Source organism: Actinia tenebrosa, unplaced genomic scaffold (assembly GCF_029948245.1).
Source record: "Actinia tenebrosa isolate PJP-AT-01 unplaced genomic scaffold, QUT_ActTen_1.0 PGA_scaffold3__52_contigs__length_22856419, whole genome shotgun sequence".
Lineage (NCBI taxonomy): Eukaryota > Metazoa > Cnidaria > Anthozoa > Actiniaria > Actiniidae > Actinia > Actinia tenebrosa.
The window spans coordinates 10645683-10665452 of NW_028292580.1; the positions used below are offsets into that span (position 1 = coordinate 10645683).

The following is a 19770-nucleotide window of genomic DNA, read 5'->3' on the forward strand; positions in this document are numbered from 1 at the left end:
ATCTGACCCCCACAGCAGGCCAGTATGCAACGAACTCGGTTGAAGATTCGGTCCAAACCAATTTGGTAAGATGGTGGAAGACAACCCATCCTCTATCCGCACAGCTAGAAGGTAGAGACAGAAATGATCCAATTCGAGAACGTGTTCTCTTAAAAGAGGTACTGAAACAGTCGTTCCCATTCCCTCTCGGTGAGTTGAAGTTCCTCGGCAAATCTTATGCAGGCCAATAAGCAAAAAGAACCTATGTTGACTACAGCAAGGTTAGAACGACACTGATGAATTTTAAAAGACTTTATTGGTATATATAATACAAATGACATACATATTCATCATCATACTAAATATTGATATTACATATTCAAACCACAAAATTTTACATCGATTTCCATAGGTTTTGATTCTTTTCTTAAAAACTCTTCAGGGCAATGTATTGGAACATGAGGCGTGTTAACTTCGTCGACTTTGTCAGACAGAATGATCTGAATTTTTTCAACAGTACTGAGTTCGTTTTCAAAATGTATAAGTTGACAGCGTAGTAGATACACTGTAGTCCATGGAAGCTTATAGAGTTCAGTTAAATAAGTCTTCCAGGAGCAATGAAGCGGAATTTTCATCATGTAGCATACACCAAGGATCTGTCTCCAAACTTCCTCTGCTTGGACAACGTCTTTGGCAAGATCGTAAAATAAGTTCCAAGATTCTTCTTCGGTTAACATCAAGCAGTCATGTTGTCTTTGGCTTGGATGGTTTACTTCACAACCATAACACTGTCTCTTCCTTTCGATATAGATAGGTTCCACACATTCATCAGCGTATACCAAGTGAAATATGTTGGAAATCAAAAAGTACATGTGATCTCTTTCAAACATATCGACCTCATCGACTCTAATACTTGCCATCATACTTGCTTGCTTGGATGAGTTTTGGAATAAAGAATTCAAAATCTCCGCGCTCTATAAATCGGATTCCCAAACAAAAGACTCGTTCATATCGGTCTGACAATAGTCTTATGACGTCGTGGTAGCATTAAACAATACTTGCCCACCATTTTACGCTCAAGTTTTGGTAGGCTCGTCCCCGTCCTCGAATCCCGAAACAAAAGACTTGTCCAAACAGGCCTAACAATAGTCTTATGACGTCAATTGGTCGTCATGGTAACCCGAAACAATACCTACCCGTCGTTTTATGCTAATGATCGATGAATAATTAATGTGCCCCGTCCTTCCCCGTCCTTTCCCGTCCCCTTCCCCGTCCAAAAAAGGGCTCGTGCTGCCCCTACACTACTACTTGCACTAATAAATATTTCTTGTTCTTGTGAAATTGAATGTAAGCTGAAATTATAGTTTCCGAAAATTTTTGTCGCTCGTGATTTTCGTATTTTTTCACAAATAAAAAACAAGTGAAAATTAGTAATAATTCAATTTGTTTATTTTTTAGTATTAGAATATTTTTAGTATCTCCACCTACCTTATTCCATCGACAGTTGATTCGCTTCACAAGAAATCTTTTCCCAGTTCCAATTTGTCAAACTAATTAATTAATTAATAATACTTTATTCAAAAATGCAGATTACGTATTTTGAAAAGGAAGACATTGAGGTTAGCCCTATATAAGTTCCCGTAACCGGCGTCAAGGCGCTCAGCTATGAATCAGATTGCAAGTGGTTTTGACAAAAGAATTTATTGAAAAATTCACACAACTTTACAATACATGAAGAAAAACGGGAACGAGATTACAGGATATCTCTTTACATCGTAGAGAATTCCTTGTCTTGATATGTGCAACGTCTTCAAGAACTTTTACTACACTGATTTAAGCTTAGTTTGGGCCTATTTTTATGGAAAAACCTGCATTCTTAAGACCTTACACATCCTACGCAATGTTGCACGCCCTAGGCGCAAACAGGATGTCCCAAACACGAACTTACGTAAACAAGCGCCAAACCTAGGCATGACTCACTGTAATGTAATTACGTACGGAAATTATTTCTTGCTTACGCATTTTCCACGCAAACAGTTAACTAAAGAATTACATTCCTATGTGTACACGAGGCATTCCTAATTAAAAATATAGATTTATGACTAAATAATTACTGTCCAAAATAGTGTCTTTTGACTCTGTCACACTTGCCCCTCCTTTTTGTTTGCTTCGTCCTCGAGCAAATTCAGGAACAATGATACGCAGGTGGACTCGTCAGTGCTGAAGTGCGGATCTTGGAAGATTATAGAGGTTGCTGTGTTGGCCTGCCGTTGTCCTTGTGGAACGTCGGAGTACAGGTGCAGCCAGTTCTTCCTCAGACGCATCATCACTATCATCATCATCATCAGGTTCAGCTGGTTCTGTCATTGGTTGAAAGGCGATTGTCATTCCTCCAATGTCATCTTCTTCATCTGATGATTCTGGCGATGCAGTACATGTTTGTCTAGACCTGTCAGCTTGCCTGTGTCGTCCTCGTATCTCCAGCATTGGTCTTGGACACACTTGCATTTCTCCTTGACTAACAACTTTATCTCCTCCATGTCCATCAGCTCTTTCAACGACATATGTATTGTTGTCTCTTCGTTCGACGATTTTGTACACTTGGTTGTCCCATTTATCTTGAATCTTGTTTCTTCCTCTGACTTTACGGTTGCGAAGGAGTACTCGCTCTCCAACTTGTAGTGGTTCGGCCAGTGCTCTGCTCTTCTGGTCATGGATCTTCTTTCTGATGGTAGCAGCTTCCTTCAAGTTTTGTGTCACAGTGGTATAAGCTTCTCGTAGACGAGTCTGGTGCTTGGTAATCCATTGCTGGTTGTCTACTGTCACTTGTCTGTCATCATCAGGAAGTAGAATGTCCAAAGATAGCTTTGCATCTCTACCAAACATCAGGTAGAAGGGTGAGTATCTAGTCGTTGCATGAGGCGTAGCATTATAGGCGTAACATAACTCTTTCAGGTGTTCAGGCCACCTTCTTTTCTTTTCTGCTGGTAGAGTTCTTAGAAGCTCATGTAGTGTACGGTTGAATCTTTCGCACTGCCCATTTCCTTGAGGATGATAGGGGGTTGTCCTTGACTTCTTAATTCCATACACTGCACACAACTCCTTGACTAGTTCTGCCTCAAATGACTTGCCTTGGTCAGAGTGTATTCTTTGGGGGATTCCATACACAAGGAACCATTCTTTAATCAGGGTCTTGACTACGGTTGTAGCTTTCTGATCACGGGTAGGTACAGCAATTGTAAACTTTGTGAACACATCTGTTAACACGAGGACATTTTCTCTTCCATCTGTTGCAGGCTCAAGCAAGGTAAAATCCATCGCTAGCACTTCCAATGGCCTAGTAGCTAGTAGGCTGCCCATCGGCGTCTTGACTGGAAGGTAGGATCCTTTGGCAATGACACATCTTTCACAATTTGAGATCCATTGCTTCACATCTCCTTGCATACCGGGCCACCAACATCTTTTTCTCAAGAGCTGTTCTGTCCTGTCTTGTCCTTGATGTCCACATTGATCGTGCGCACCCTTCAGTACTTGTGATTTCATTGATGTGGGGAGTAGCAGTAACCGAAGCTCACTTCCCTGTCCGACTCCTGTACGGCGGTAGAGAACTCCATGGCTTTCCTCAATCCTGTTCCAGTGACTAAGCAACTTCCTTGTATCCCTTGTCTCTTGTTGGCTTTGCCTTTTACTTGGCCGACGTCCAAGGTTTCGGTAGTGGAGGAGACGACTGATACATGGGTCCTCCTGCTGTAGTCGTTGGATCTCTGTAAGAGGTGTGGTTGGGAATGAGGTTGCTTGCTCCTCCAGCGCACTTGTCTCTGTGTTGCTTATGAATGCTGCTGATACCATCAAATGTTGACGTACCTCTTCTGGTAGGTCTGTAGTATTGGTAGAGTAGGCTAGGGTGCTTCTTACTTCAACTGTGGTTGGTTCTTCATCTCGGTTGATGCGACTTAGAGCATCTGCATTCTGATTGTGACGTCCAGGGCGATACTTGATGGTGAAGTTGAAGTTTGCTAACTCTGCAGCCCACCTCTGCTCCACAGCTTTCAGCTTACTCTTTGACTGTAGGTATGTCAGCGGGTTGTTGTCTGTGTAGACGACAAACTTCGATCCCAGCAGGTACTCCCTGAACTTCTCACATACAGCCCACTTCAAGGCTAGTAGTTCCAGCTTCCTCGATGAGTAGTTCTCCATGTTTCGCTCTCCACCTCTCAGGCCTCGGCTGGCATAAGCGATCACTTTGACTCTTCCGTCCTGTTCTTGGGACAGCACGGCTCCCAATCCTTCGTTGGACGCATCCGTCTCTAGGATGAAGGGCTTGGTGTAGTCCGGGTAGGCCAGCACTGGTGCTGAGGTTAGTAGATTCTTTAACTTGTTGAAGCTCTTTTGGCACTCTTCTGTCCACAGTACGCCAATCTGCTTCCGGGTGGTCTTGTTACTTCCTCCGCTCCCGAGCTCAGCAACTAACTTGTGCAGCGGGCCTGCCATTTGAGCGAACTTGGGGACAAATCTTCTGTAGTATGACGCGAAACCAAGGAATGATCGCAGATCGCGCACTGTCTGGGGGACTGGCCACTCGTTAACTGCCTTTGTCTTTTCAGGGTCTGTCTCGACACCGTCAGCAGAGACCACGTGCCCCAGGTAGGACACCCGATCTCTGAAGAGTTGACACTTGGTTGGTTCAACCTTTAATCCATGATGCTTCAGCTTACTGAATACCGTTTCCAACCGCTCAAGATGTTCTTCAATGGTGGACGAGAAGACTATGATGTCGTCCAGATAGACCATCAGGGTGCGAAGTATGTCCTCTCGGAAGACTCCTTGCATCAACCTTTGGAAGGTCGCTGGGGCATTCTGTAGTCCAAACGGCATCCGAGTGTACTGAAACAAACCCATGGGCGTTGTGAACGCAGTCTTGTGCTGATCATCAGGATGGACTTCAACTTGATTGTAGGCTGATGCCAGATCTATGGTGGAAAAGTACTTTGCGCCACGCAGTGCCTCCAGTGATTCCTCTATCCTTGGTAGGGGGTACTGATCACGCTTGGTTTTCTGGTTCAGCTTCCGGTAGTCGACGCACATCCTCAAGGCTCCAGACTTCTTTCGTACAAGCACTATTGGGGAGGCATAGTTACTCTCACTTGAACATATCACTCCTTTTTCTAGCAAGTCTTGTAGATGCTGTTGCACCTCCTGGTATTGGTTTGGAGGAATCCTTCTGTAACGCTCTGTGACAGGCACATCATCGTCTGTGTAGATGCGATGATATGTTGTCTTTGTACAGCCAAGGTCCTCCTTACATGAAGCGAACACCTCTTCATTTCTTTCGAACATCTGGAGAGCTTTCTCCCTCTGAAGTTCCGTCCCGGGGAAATGTTCCAGGGTAATCCCGTGAGGGGGTGTCTGTATCCTTTGCCAACGTACTTTGCCCACAGCTTCCCGTTGGGGTGGCATCTGAGGGTCAGCACTAAGGTTACAGCACACTGTCACCATGTTATTCTCGTGTAGGAACTCCAACTGCTCTCCTCTCTTGACCATCTCTCCCTCTCGCACAATTCCAATCCGCGTCCTCGGCTTTAGCCATATGTCCTTTGCCGTCTGGTTGGCAACTCTGACATAGTAACACGTCTTGGTAGTATCCACGAGAGTACTGGCCACGGTGAGGTTTCCTTCTACTGGTACACCAAGGGGTTCGATCACAGCATCATTGCCCCATGATGGGCCTGTGACCAAGACATCAGATTCCGTGAAAGCAGGGACCCAGACTTTGTCTGAGCCGGCTACTTTCACGAACCCAGTTTTACGTTTACTCTTCTTCTCTTCATCTTGCAGGATCTGTTGGTATTGGGGCACCTGCCCAAGAACGTTGGTTCCCAGTAGGCCAGGTACCCTCCTCTGCATTACTGTAGTGGCTGCTGTGTCCTTCGTGATGAAGATGCCGCACCCAGGGACCACCACTCCTCCGATCTCTACTGTAGCGACGATATATCCAATGTAAGGGATGTCCAAACCGTTAGCTCCTCGCAGCTGCAGTAATCTTGTTTCAGGGTGTAGGTCTCCTAGGGTTGGCTGTAGCTTTTCCCTGTAGAACGACTCGGTGATGAGGGTAACCATGGAGCCCGTATCCACTAAGCTTTTCACAGGTACTCCGCCAATCCTCGCCACCACTGTGGGACTTGTCCCGACAAACTTTTCGTTCTGAAAAAGAGAGTTAGAGCCACTACAGTTCCTCTCCACGGCGTGGCTCACTGCCGTGGAGAGCTGGAGTTTGACTCCTTCTGTGGTGCTGCTGGTGCCTTGTCTTTCAGGGGCTTTGGGCAGTTCGGCCGAAGATGTCCAAGCTCGTGGCAGTTGTAACATCTCCTCGGACCACGTGGGGGACTTCGTGGTGGTGATGGGCTTGCTAACTTCATGGTAAGTTGGGTTAGCAGCTTCTGCTGCTCATCCAGCAATTTTTGTTGCTGCATGAGCCTCTCCACCAGGGCCTTCTGTCCTGCGGTAAGCTCTTGGATGGCATTTACTTGGTTGCTCTCCACCAACACCTCCTTGGCCGCTGCATGGCGATGTGCTCCTCTATCTGTGTCTTCCGAGCTATGATAGGCCTCTTGCCTCACCTCGTTGAAGGTCTTCTCGGGATGTTCTCTGATATAGCGCTTGAGATCCCTGCGCAACAGGTTGTCACGCAAGTTCTCAACGAATGTGTCTCTGAGGTTCTGGTCCTTGTTTTCCAGAGCTCCTACGTGTACTCTGGTTATGTGCTCCGCCATTGACATCAGGGCATGGGCAAAGTCCTGGATGGGCTCCCTGTCACCTTGTTTTCTGGCGAAAAACCTCTGGAGAAGCTGGGTCTTGGTGAGCTTCTCCCCGAAGACGTCTCTTAGAATCCTGAAGAAGCCATCCGGGTCTGTCCAGTCATCCACAGGCCTTAGTCGAACTTCATCTCGAGCCGCACCTTCTAAGCTATGGTACAGGAAATCCACCGCCTCTTGACCAGTTAACTTCTGGGCAGCCACAGACCTCTGTGCATCCGCTATCCAGTCTTCAAGCACTTTGTCGTCTCTGCCACCAGCATACTTTCTCAGCTTCTTCTCCCTTGGCACTGTCACTTGTACCACTGGTGCAGGAACAGGTTGGGCAGGGGGTCCTCCTTCAGCCTGCATGCCATCCAGCTGTGCCTTGAGTGCAGCCAATTGCTCTGTGAGTGCAGCCACAGCTTCTTCTGTCATGATTTCAGTCTCGTTCCCGTAATATTCTGTCTTTTTACAGTGGATTCAAGAACCTTAGCATATTTCTCGGTTGAGAGTAAAAATATTCACAAGAACTAATTTTTTTCACGCGGGGTTTGCCAAAGACGACCAGTGATGTCCCAGTTTGTGTGGGTGACTTTGTCATTGGAACCCAGGTCACCACGGTAGATTGGTCCAAAACTTCCTTCCTTCAAATGTTAATGGCCATTTTATGGGTACTATCGTCGTGTACGGGTTAACCAACTACGTCATTTTCGTTTACCCCATAAGTCATCTTCATCACTATTATTTTTCGTTAAATTACATTCAGTTCTCAGTGCTTGTATGGGCTCCCTGTGTTTTAACTGACATAGTTTGGCTTTGCTGTTGAAGGCCATGCAAACTAAACTAGCTCGTAATATTTGCGAATTTTCTCTCGGTTGCTACCAAAGCTTTTAGATTTTGTTTTCTTTTTTCGGTTGCGGTAAAAATACGGTTAATACAAAATCAAAACTCTTTTAGTAAACAATCAAACGTTGCTATGCAAAGGAAGTAAAAGTAAGCTTATGATTTTGTTCACCATTTTTTTACCTTCAAGTTTGTTTAGAGTCGTTTTGTCCTGCCTTGGAAATTTCCTAAAACTTAATGGATTTGGATGAAAGACACCCGAGGTAAAATTAGTATCATCCGCATTCCTCCGCAGCCGTCATTAGTTTGGGTCCCAGATCCTCACAGGCCCTCTCCAATAGCCCACATCCGAGATATGCTTCGCTAAATTAAAATTCGTTCTAAATTAAATTTATTCTTACCGCCTGTCACGAATGACTGAGTATTTAGCACGTAGCCTCATACTGAAACCTTTGTGCGTGACAAGCGAAGGATATCTCGGAAGTGGCCTATAACGGCTGCTCACTCGCGCACTACATTCCTTTCCTTTTGTTTAGTTTGATGAGGAACCAAACTAATTCAGAGCAAATTTTCAAACTAGATCAGATCAGAGCTTTATCTAGATGCTAATGAAATTTCTATACAGTCGACTCTCTTTGAATGACCACTCTCGTAAGCGACCATCTCCCGTGAGCGACCATTTTTTGAAATTCCTGTTTTGTTCCGCATATAAACTCTGTAAAAAAAACTCTCTCGTAAGCGACTGCGACCACCATTAGGGTTAAAATTTTGGAATTTTTCATTGTTTTCATCTCCCGTAAGCGACCACCCATGAGCCAGTCAATTACACATCCTTTAAAAATAATAAAATTAAGAACGTAGAGTCATCGGATATTAAGAACCCGACGAAATAATGACAAATATAGTACTGTAAGCATATAGCACAGTTTACTAAGACAGTTTAATCGTTAATATTGTAGTTTGAAAACGTGAGTTACAAATAATGGTTTAGGCTTCTTGTGTTGGGATTCCCATTGTTTGGGCTTCCTGTGTTAACTCTCTAGTAAGCGACCATTTCCCGTAAGCGAACACTTTCTCCTGGCCCTGGGGTGGTGCCTTATAGGAGAGTCGTCTGTAGTAACATTTCAAAAACTCGTGCTTCGTGTTTCATTAGGGTTTCCAAACACGAGAAAACATTTTATCGTTTTCGAGTGTTTGGAAACCCTAATGAAACACGAAGCACGAGTTTTTGGAATAAGCCTGAAGCGAGATGACGTTTTACCCCCGTCTCTAGACGATAATCCTTTTCACAATGCTTTTGTTCTTTAATTATGACTATTTTTCCTGTATTCTCTAAGGAATTAAAAAATTTTCCCGGGGGAGGGGTTCCGGGAAAAGGGTACCATTGATGCTCGTCGTATCTCTTAGGGGTAAAAATTCGCGATTTGGTTTCTTTTAGGGTGTTAAATGCGAATTTTTGAAAATCAGCAATTTGTGGGATCTCTTAGGGTGTCGGAAAAGGAGAAAAGCGGGCATCGATATTGTAGTGTTTTGTTTTGTGTTTTGTTATGACCAGTATCCTCTACCCAACCCCGAGGAGTTATTCGTTACTCTAAGTGGCGGAAAGAAATTTTCAAGGTTAGATCTCTCTAGAGCGTATCAGCAAATATTGTTACACGAGGATTCTAGGGAATGTGTTACTATTAACACGCACAAAGGGTTGTACCGGCCGAGGAGACAACCCTTCGGCGTAGCCTCTGCCAGTGCAATTTTTCAATCTAAGATAGAACAAGTGTTGCTATGGATACCCATGGTAGTGTGCAGGGTTGATGATATCCTAGTTACTGGTAAGACTGACCAAGAGCATTTGCGTAATTTGACTGAAGTTTTGGCGCGTCTAGAAAAAGCAAGCATAAGGCTAAAACTCGCTAGGTGCAAGTTCATGCAGCTTTCCGTAGAATACCTAGGGTATCGCGTAGATGCGAGCGGCTTGCACGCAATTGAGAAGAAGGTCGAGGCGATTAGGGAATGCGCCAGCGCTAGAAAACCAACAGCAATTGCATTCATTTCTAGGCATGGTTAATTATTATTCGAAATTCGTGAGTAACTATGCAACCATAACACATTCGCTGAACGAGCTTTTGCATAACGGTGTTAAGTGGAATTGGGGTAGCGCCCAGGAAAAGGCTTTCACTGAACTAAAGAATAAGCTTTCTAGTGCACCAGTTTTGATGCACTACGACGAGAATTTGCCACTTAGGTGAGACACCGATGCTTCGAACTACGGAGTGGGCGCAGTTATTTCTCATGCTTTATCTAACGGCGAAGAGCGACCGATTGCTTTTGCTTCGCGAACACTAAATAAAAGCGAGCGCAATTATGCACAGATTGAGAAAGAAACACTCAGCATTGTTTTTGGGATTAAGAAATTCCATCAATATTTGTACGGTCGGAAGTTTTCGTTAGTCACGGATCACAAGCCACTGATAAGTCTTTCGGCTTATCATTACGATATCATTTACCGTTCGACAAATAAGCACGCTAATGCCGACTGTTTATCGCGATTACCGCTTCAGGTTACATACCACAACTCGGAAATCGATGACGTGAAAATGATAAACAAGATGCAAATCGAAGTGGCACTAGGAGTTGATCACGTTCGAAATGCCCGCATGAGCCGATCCAATTCTTTTAGAGTACACGTTATCGGGACGGCCGGAAACGAAAACATCGGAAGCCATTTCTTGATAAGCGACAAGAAATAACAACTGAAGATGGCTGGTTGTTATAGGGAATGCGAGTAATTATCCCTAAAGCTTTACGCAATCAGGTTTTGTCGGAGCTACATGCAGGGCACCCCGGCATAGTTCGAACTAGCGAGAATGCATGTGTGGTGGCCTGGTTTAGATGAAGATATTTCTCAGGTTGTTCGAGGTTGTTCTAAATGTCAGCTGTCACGCAACAAACCGCCACAGGCACCACTGCATCCGTGGGATTGGCCAAATAATCCTTGGCAAAGGATTCATTTAGATTTCGCAGGACCATTCATTGGTAAAATGTTTTTAATCGTAGTCGATAGCCATTCGAAATGGTTGGAAGTAGAGATTATGTCCAGCACCGTGAGTGAAGTTACGATAGATAGACTTCGTGACATGTTTGCACGTTTTGGATTGCCCAAACAATTAGTAAGTGATAATGGACCGCAATTCATGTCACAAGAGTTTGCCGAATTTACAAAACGAAACGGAATAAAACATCCGTGTCGCACCTTACCATCCGAGATCGAACGGACAGGCAGAACGGCTGAGGGAAACGGTTCGATCAAACAGAAATTAGCTCAATTTTTGTTTTCATATCGGAATACACCAAATAGCACCACTGGTCAGACTCCAGCGGAGTTGATGCTTAAACGGCGACCGCGCACGCGACTGGATCTGTTGCGACCACATCTTGGAAACAAGATGGAAGCAAAACAGGCCGAGCAGAAATCAAAATCAATGACCAACAATTCGAAAGAGCGAGAGTTTCCGATCGGTGAGCCAGTATTCAAAATTTTCGAGGAGAACCCAAATGGCTCAGAGCTACTATCACAGAGCGAATAGGACCTGTATCCTATAAAGCATTCGTAGGAGAGGAGATATGGAGACGACATGTAGATCAAATTCATAAGCGACCAGACGACAAGTTTCGAGAAACTGGCACGGCAGAGGATTCTCTTACAAATGCACCATCCAGTGCACGCACACACAAACCGATGATATTCGAGAGCAACAACACTGAACGCACCCAAATACAAGCACAGCAACTTATTACAGAGCCGGCGATAGAAGTAGCAGAAAACGCTGCCACATTCGAGCAGACTAGTAACGTGCAAGAAACAAAAACTCGCTACCCACCACGCGAACGTAGACCACCCGCACGTTTAGGTTTTGATGAATAAATAATTTGACAACACTAAAATAAGTATGGGGGAATGTAGTGTTTTGATTAATCATTTACTCTTAGTTAGTTATTGCTCTACTATATATCCTGTACAGCTATGATTGATTGATCTGGAATGTAATCACATGATACTTAAAGCTATATGGGTAGTGGGAAGAATGCGAGTCAAAAAGTTGCGAGTTGCGAGTTGCTGAAATGAAAAAATACATAAACTACAAAAATTAAAATTAAAAATTGACAAAATAAACAAGTAAATGGGAAAATAGGGTTAGTTTAAAATTGTTAGAAAGAACAGCAAGAGCGGTGCACTCAAACAAATAAAAATACAAAGCTGCCCAAGCGAAAAAACAAAGACAAAAAATAAGTTCAGATTCGAAAAATCTAATAAGTGCTAACTTATAGTGTAATAAGTAACCAATCACTTAGACAGTTATAACAGTTATTCATCCCGACTATGTTTCGGTTATAATTCATCGATATTCACTTCGCCTCCGGTTAATAATTGTTAACTATGCTGACCGTATTTTCTGAAGTCATGTACGTTTTTCAGATCAGTGGACGAGGATTTTCGTGAGGATTTTCTTTTACAATGGAGAACCAGGTATAGGCTTGAAGAAGGCGGAAATCATTGCGCTATATATAAGATATATAATCCCTTTATGTAAACAGCAAACGCCCAGCAACCTGACATCGGGTGGCTCTCGTGTTGCAAAAATTGACAGGCACAACATAAGTAATATACTTAGTAATAACGGTCCAAAGAAAATTCATGGGAGGGTTGCAGGAATTTTGGTTGCATGATTTTTTTTTTTTTTGGCTCAACCCTTGCACGTTATTTTGTTTTTGCGTACAGTTAGATATTTTTCTTCCAGCAGAAGAGGTTGCGCGATATATGTATATATATATATATATATATATATATATATATATATATATATTTGGTTGAAGTGCCAACTTTGGAGCCAGCGTGAACCCATCGTTATTACAACCTGAAATCTTCAATTCGTGCACAGACGAGGAAGAAGACTATTGTTGTTTGAAGCTAAGTAAACACGACGACCCGACACAGACTGATAGAGCCTTCCCATTTTAAGGAACTCAAGATAAAACGTCAGATAAAAGCTAGTCTAAGAATGTACATTTGCACGAAATTGGAAAAAATATAAAAGCTTTATTGTCTTAAAAAAGTTTCTCTCGTTTCTCTGCCGATCAGTAGTGGAAGTCAATGAAGATTTGCCAAGTCGACAAACTCAGAGCCAAGGTCGCATTTTCTCGTACTGGCACCATCATCTTTTTTCAAGACTTTACGATAATTATGTACAAGATATCTTCTTATCATCATTAAACATTGTGAAAGTACGTCGGTGGTAAAATGTTAGAACGTACCGTCACGAACCCCTACATTTTAAAGCATATCTGCTAATTTATTGCTGTTTTTTTTTTTTTTTGCTGTGAGAGTGCTGTTTGCATGTGTAACAAGAAACGGAACGCCTCAATGTACTGAGTGATAATAAATAAAACTTTTGTTGCTTGGGTTTTGATAACCATGATTTTGATAATTTTACAAGTGTGAAGTTATCGTTAAAGTACAATTTTTTCAATAACTCGCAACTTGCAACTATCGGACTCGCACTTTACCAAGACCCGATTATTATATTACAATCATTTGAATAAAGGTCTCACGTACGATTAGAACTCTGCGTGCTTATTCTCTATAGCAGAATATAAACGAACCCTTTTAACCCTTTTAACACGACAGATATGGCTTATCCTAGGCGCTTTTTATATAAAGTTTAATATTATTTGCCGTGGTATCTCTTAGAGGTTAAAAATCATTCACCCACGCCCTTTTTTAAAGACTTCCGATATCTTTTAGGGGTCTTTTTGAAAATTTCCGACGAGCATCCCCGCTACTCTTTTCCCGGAGTCCCACCCCCCCAACCCCCGGGTCATTTTTTTGTTCTTCTTTGTTTCTTTTGTATCTGTATTTTCTTTCTTCCTTGAAACGTTTGTTGCTGCTAAAAACGTTATCCAGCATAAAGCACTTATGTTGTGAAGCTACTTCTGTCTACGGCAGCACCACCGAGAAAAAACCGGTTCTCGACCGATCACCGAAGTGAAACTCGTTATGGCCAGCATAGTACTTAAATGGGTGACCGCCTGGGAATAACTGGTGCTGTAGACTTTCTTTTTGCATGTTATTCCACCTCTCTTTTCAAATTTCTTCCGTTCACTTTATTTGTTTCATTTTTTATTTTACTACTACACTCATTTTTTTGTTGTTTTTTGTTTGTTTTGTAGGTGAATTTTGTTTCTTCCTTGGAACGTTTGTTGGTGCTAAAAACATCATAATGCATAAATCACCTTACGTTTTGCAGATAGTTCTATCAACGGCAATACCAACGAGAAAAAACCGGTTCTCGTCCTATCACCGAAGTGAAACTCGGTAGGGCCAGTATAGTACTTAGATGGGTGACTGTCTGGGAATAACTGGTGCTGTAGAATTCCTTTTTGCATTTTATTCCACTTCTCTTTTTAATTTGTTCCGTTCACTTTATTCGTTTAATTTTTTATTTTACTACTCTACTCATTTTGGTTGTCGTTTTTTGTTTGTTTTGCAGCTGTATTTTCTTTCTTCCTTGAAACGTTTGTTGGTGATTAAAACGTAATCCCGCATAAAGCACCTTCAGTTTCGCGGCATTTATTGATATTTTAAATATTTTTTTTTTGCTATTGCTGTTGCTGGTTTTTCTTTTCTTTTCTTTTTCCCCCAGATTAACCGAACTTTTCCTCTACTATTTACATAAAACACATAAAAAATGTGAGAGGAGGAGGTCGGTTAAAAAAACATGACAAGCTTTTATATTGCAATAATTCCCATACATTTCCTTATATAACATGACACCACAGAAACCAAGCTTGGGCTACCTGTGCTATAAACCATGTATCTGATCCCCTTCCCCTCCCCCGTGGTGTTGTTTGTCTCGACATGTAAACGAGGCATGCACTAGGTTTCAGCTGAGTTCAAGAGCAGTCGACGAGAGAAGTTGTTGTGAGGGCGTTTTTTGACTAAAAATCTTTCTTTTATTCCTCAAATATGGATCTTTAAGGGCTCATACAGCATCCTAAAGGTAAAGTACCTATTACATTAGGCATTTATCGTTTAGTTTATTAATTTAAAGCGATATTTTAATGTTGAATTGAGCGTAAAGAGTTCGCTTGCTTGTCGCCATGTTTTGTCGGGACTCATTCTCAACAATTTAGCTTGAAGTTCAACGATTTATTGCTTGTAAAAAACTTAAATAAACCGAATTATTTATGCTCTACTTCTTCATTTGAGATTTTGCAATGTTTTCCGGTAACTTTTTAGATATTTTGTGAGATTTTGTTGCATTTTACGGCCTCGTCAAACAGACTTTTGAAGTCAGTTTGAAACGTTTATATTTTCATCCAGCGTTTGATTTTTGTTTGCGCTTGGATCATAACTAAACTTCGAGTCAAACTAAAATACGAAATAAATACAAGTCATAATAAGAATAATATATAATATAGTTCGTGTAACCTTGAAAAGTCCTTTTATTTCACCGTTTTTCCTTGAAAAGTCCTTGAATATTTGGGAAAAAATTCTGAAAAATATGGAAGCAGCAGTTGAACTTTATAATTATTTACCTTGCTCTCCATAAAAGTTGAATGCAAATTCTTAAAATAACCTTTATTATTCATCGTTGGGGCTTATTTTTATCATTTAATTCTGATCAAGATGCTATTTTTGGGGGTTTTCTGGCTATTAAGATTACTACAAATAAATGTGACGTTTATTTTAATTTTGATTTTGCATTATAAGACCCGGAGTAGTCAATGGATAAAAATCGATATCGATTTTGCCAATCGATAAATCGATAACAATTCGATACCTGCTGATTTGATTGATATCAATTGTATCGATCAATCGTTAAAAATCGAACTCACACTAAATTTTTGTATCGATTTTTATCGATTGATTTATTATATACATACATGTATCGATTTTTTTCGATTTATGTTCTTGAACAATTTCTATCGATGATCGTATGAGGGTCGTGTGGCTACGGATTTACACCACCGGAAATTACTCTTTCGTAACCATAGCTTGACACAAACCAGGAGTTTGTTATAGTGATCAGTGAACAGACAGCAAAAGTACTTGGATAATAAGCTGCCTGATCTACATATTATTACTCGTGAATTAATAGTTATAAAATCTATTACACCATCATCGATATTTTCGAATACTTTCCGTGAAATAAAGCTGATTATATGATTGTACTCATTATTGGATCGAATTAAAGCTGTCAAATCTTGATCGATAAAAATCGATTAAATCGATAAAAATCGAACCCACACCAATTTTTTTTATCGATTTTAAACGATTTCCCATAAAAATCGATACAAATCATCTGATTTCTATCGATTTTTATCGATTGACTACTCCGGGTATAAGAGTAATTGATAAGGCCAAGCATGGGCTGTAGGAGAATATTATTTGGTTTGCGACAGGGAAAATGTTTGCTAGTAGGCCAAATGAATCATTAATTACTCTCTTGGATCTGTCTATCCATGTTTTATTGATTGTTACGTTAGTCTTCGATGAATGAACATAAATTAAATGGTCGTTTTACTTCCCTAGTTTTCTTCGATTCTAACCCTCATCTTTGTCTTTCTAATGAGCCCGCTATATTTAACTAATAGATCAGGCTTAGCTATGTATATCATTATTTTACTACAGAACTAATATTGTTTTCCTTTATCAATATAGTGTGCTTCGATTTCTTGGTCAAGATTATTCGCTCCCCGCTTTTTGCTCGGCGATAGCAAATCGACATCTTCTTGCTTAGTAAAGCAAGTTTTTGCTTTTAATCTGGATCTCTTCCCTTTCGTCACAACCTGGATTTGTTTTGCTGTATCACTGAAAGATGGACTACTTGGCTGTTTCGAACCAGGCCGGGCATCAAATCCGTTTTTAGGTAGGTAGGTGATCTTTATTTATACACAACACTCTTAAACTTGGTTTTTTAAATCTAGTATTTTTTTTACTAAAATTAAGAAGTTTTTTCCTTAGATTAATGTCCTGGGAGCAGCACAAATATTCTTAATTTAAGTTGCTTAGGCCCAGGGCAAACGTCGGACTAACGTCACACTGAACCTATTTAACATAGGTTCAGTGGCTTTACGATTATTTCGCCTACGCACTGGTTCGCCTACTGAAGTTCGTCTACGTATCTATGTATCTATGAAGGGTGAGACAATAAATATACTGTAAAAAAAGGAAAAAAATAGTTCTCGTGTAAAGAATAAAACTTTTATATGAATAGCAAGGCAAACAAAGAGAAACACTGAAAACTTTAGACGCGAACGAGTAACTGGCAAGCCTTGTGTGACAACACCGTAAATCAAGAAAAGTTGTGAAACCTATCTTAAGGCAGTGTGACACATAAAATATATAAAAAGGTAAAACAAAGTGACTGCTGTTGAGTAAAGTAAGAGAAATGTTACGAATGAGTCAAGAACTTCCGAGATGGGAACGAGCTGTGAACGATCGTTGTGACAACAAAAGCCTAACGACTTGTCAAGTGAAAGCCGTAAACTATCAGATGTCATGAAAAAATCTTTGCTTACTTACCAATATCTTTATTAAAAACGCATCTTTTATCGCTAAGAACTATTTTTATAAGTATGAAGGTGATTAAAGAAAGAGAAACGTTACGAATGAGTCAAGAACTTCTGAGATGCGAACGAGTTGTTTTGGGCATACTGTAAAACATTGACTGGACTGGACTGGACTGGCCTGAAAAAAATCTGTAAAACATGGACTGCACTGGACTGGACTGGACTCGAAATCTGTAAAACATGGACTGGACTGGAATCGAAATCTGTAAAACATGGACTGGACTGGAATCGAAATCTGTAAAACATGGACTGGACTCGAAATCTGTAAAACATGGACTCAAAATAATAAGCTTAAATAACCGGAAATGACTCCACGACTTATTATCTTAGCTTATTATCTGTAAGCTTGATTATACATTGCCCATACATTTGGAATATTTGCTCTTTTCGGTCTTTTTCCTCTCTTTCCAAAGCAAAAGGTTGAGGAAAATTCCGAGGACTGACAAAATTGGATGAGGCCGTAGGCCGAGTCCAATTTGTCAGTCAGAGGAATTTTTCGAGTCTAATTATTTCTTGATTGGGGAGCATGAAATCCCAATACCTATTAATTACATAGCTGCCTAATTAATCCCATATCAACAAGACCTGTCCAATTAAGAAAATAATTGGACAGTTACCTATATGGGATTAATGAGAAGCTGTATAATTATAATAGTAATCATAACTAATAATAGCAGTAATCAAGTATTATAAGTGAACCGTAACAATAAAGAACGATAACCTTGAAATTTACGTCATTATATTTAACAATTTTGGCCATTCACTTTGGTTTTTAAATTTGAGGAATAGTGGAGAATTTTTAGCGAGGTGTGGGGATTCTTTTCACCCCACAAGTAACATTTCGTAAAAACTTAAAAAACTTTGGAGCGACTCTTTTTCAAACGATGAACTTTCCATTAACCGATCTTAATGCATACAGGAAGCTTGCGCTTTCTGCCTGTATTTGAATTAATTACGGCCTAGGATCGACGTCTGAATCTATAGTACAAACTTTGACAATATTTTGTCGATCTTAATGCTATTAGGTTCTGCTCATGGAAAGTTCGACGTCTGAACCGAGACAAAGACATATGACACTTAAACTACTTTTTTGAACCTTTCCTTAATAACTGTCTTGTGTACCACGTTTAGGAATGGTTTCAGGTCTTCCAGTACATCAATATGGTCTGGTGTGTAAGCAACATGATGGACGGCGATACAGTCCTAATGCCTGACTGCTCCCGTCAATCTTACGCTTGGACCGACTTTGATACTATTTGTCGATTCATACGTCGTACTGTTCAAGTACTTAATTCATGGTAATAATTTCGGCTAGTGTAAGGTTCGACGTCTGAACTGGGGAGACAAACTAACCCCAGAGTTAGGATTCGAGTTAGGATTCGAGTTAGGATTCGAGTTAGGATTCAAGTTGGGATTCGAGTTGGGATTCGAGTTGGGATTCAAGTTAGGATTCGAATATTGCAACAAATATCATTGGATAAATTCTTGGTTATTGCCAATAATTTGTTTAGAATCACAATGCAGTTCTTTTGACTAAAACATTCACGTAATACATAATAAAATCATTCCATACACTCGAATTATACAAACCTCAACAAATTATAATTTTAGGTCAAATTATCAAATTCATCTATTATATCATCCACTTAGATTTATTTGTACATAATGCTGTGAATTATTTACTTCAATTAATTGTGTTTAAACAAAGCTCAAAAAAGTATTTTCCCCAGCTTTAAAGGGTCAATAATTTGTGTTATTTCTCAATTGACACGGTTTTCTTTGTTATTCACAAGGCTTTATTCTTGTTATCACCCTCATTATAAATGCAAGGTCAATATATAGTTAGTTATTAACCCGGTTAATAACTATATATAGACACCGCATTTATAATGAGCAACATTTGATAGAAAACTTTCTCAATTGAGAAATAAAATACCTGCGGCCCTCGGGATGTATATGGCTTATTGCCTCCGTTCTCGGTAATTAACTCTTACTTAGATGCCAAAACGCAAAACATTTACTATAAATTGTAGTCAGATATCGATGACAGTAGTCATTGCAACAGTGATATTTTAACATGTGACGGATATGATATCTTCACTGTGCAGAATGTACGTTTTAAACATTAAAGAAGTAGTCCTTTTTTAACTCGTAGGAACGAGTTATTGTGAGGCGTCTGAATGTGACTCACACACACAATATGGCGGTGCAGATCGATATTTAATCGTATGTACATATTGAGTTGAGCATCTGCCGAACCCTATACGAATTTTCATGAAAGCGAAAGCTAGCTCATCTACGGCATAAGGTCATTGAGTCAATTGATGACAGTATTGCATAAGCATGATTTAAGAATCCGCTATATTTTATAGTCATTTAATGAAATCTCTGGGCTCAGTGCATAAGTATCCACGAGATGGCCATATGGTGCGTTTGATCGTTCATCGCTGCGCTTACTCGTGAAAATCCTTTCAACGCCCGAATATAATATTTGTATCATCGCGCGCCGCCCATGTAATATCCTCCA

The 19770-nt window shown here is 40.7% G+C and overlaps 1 protein-coding gene and 2 pseudogenes across 8 annotated transcripts in view; all 3 read left to right on the forward strand.

The window, feature by feature from the left end:
- Positions 1–13603: 13603 nt before the first annotated feature.
- On the forward strand, positions 13604–13722 carry LOC116291078 (5S ribosomal RNA; annotated as a pseudogene).
- Positions 13723–13923: 201 nt separating this feature from the next.
- On the forward strand, positions 13924–14042 carry LOC116291079 (5S ribosomal RNA; annotated as a pseudogene).
- Positions 14043–14554: 512 nt separating this feature from the next.
- Positions 14555–19770, forward strand: part of LOC116291076 (uncharacterized) — a 96376-nt gene continuing 91160 nt past the window's right edge. For 6 of the 8 annotated variants that reach the window (XR_016120693.1, XR_016120692.1, XR_016120694.1 and 3 more), the window contains exons 1-2: positions 14555–14668; positions 16333–16540. The gene's annotated coding sequence lies outside the window, so the exon portion shown is untranslated. Of the gene's footprint in view, positions 14669–16332; positions 16541–16635; positions 17550–18374; positions 18818–19770 lie in introns of those variants that run through there. The other 2 variants (XR_004196547.2, XR_004196546.2) reach the window with 2 other exon arrangements.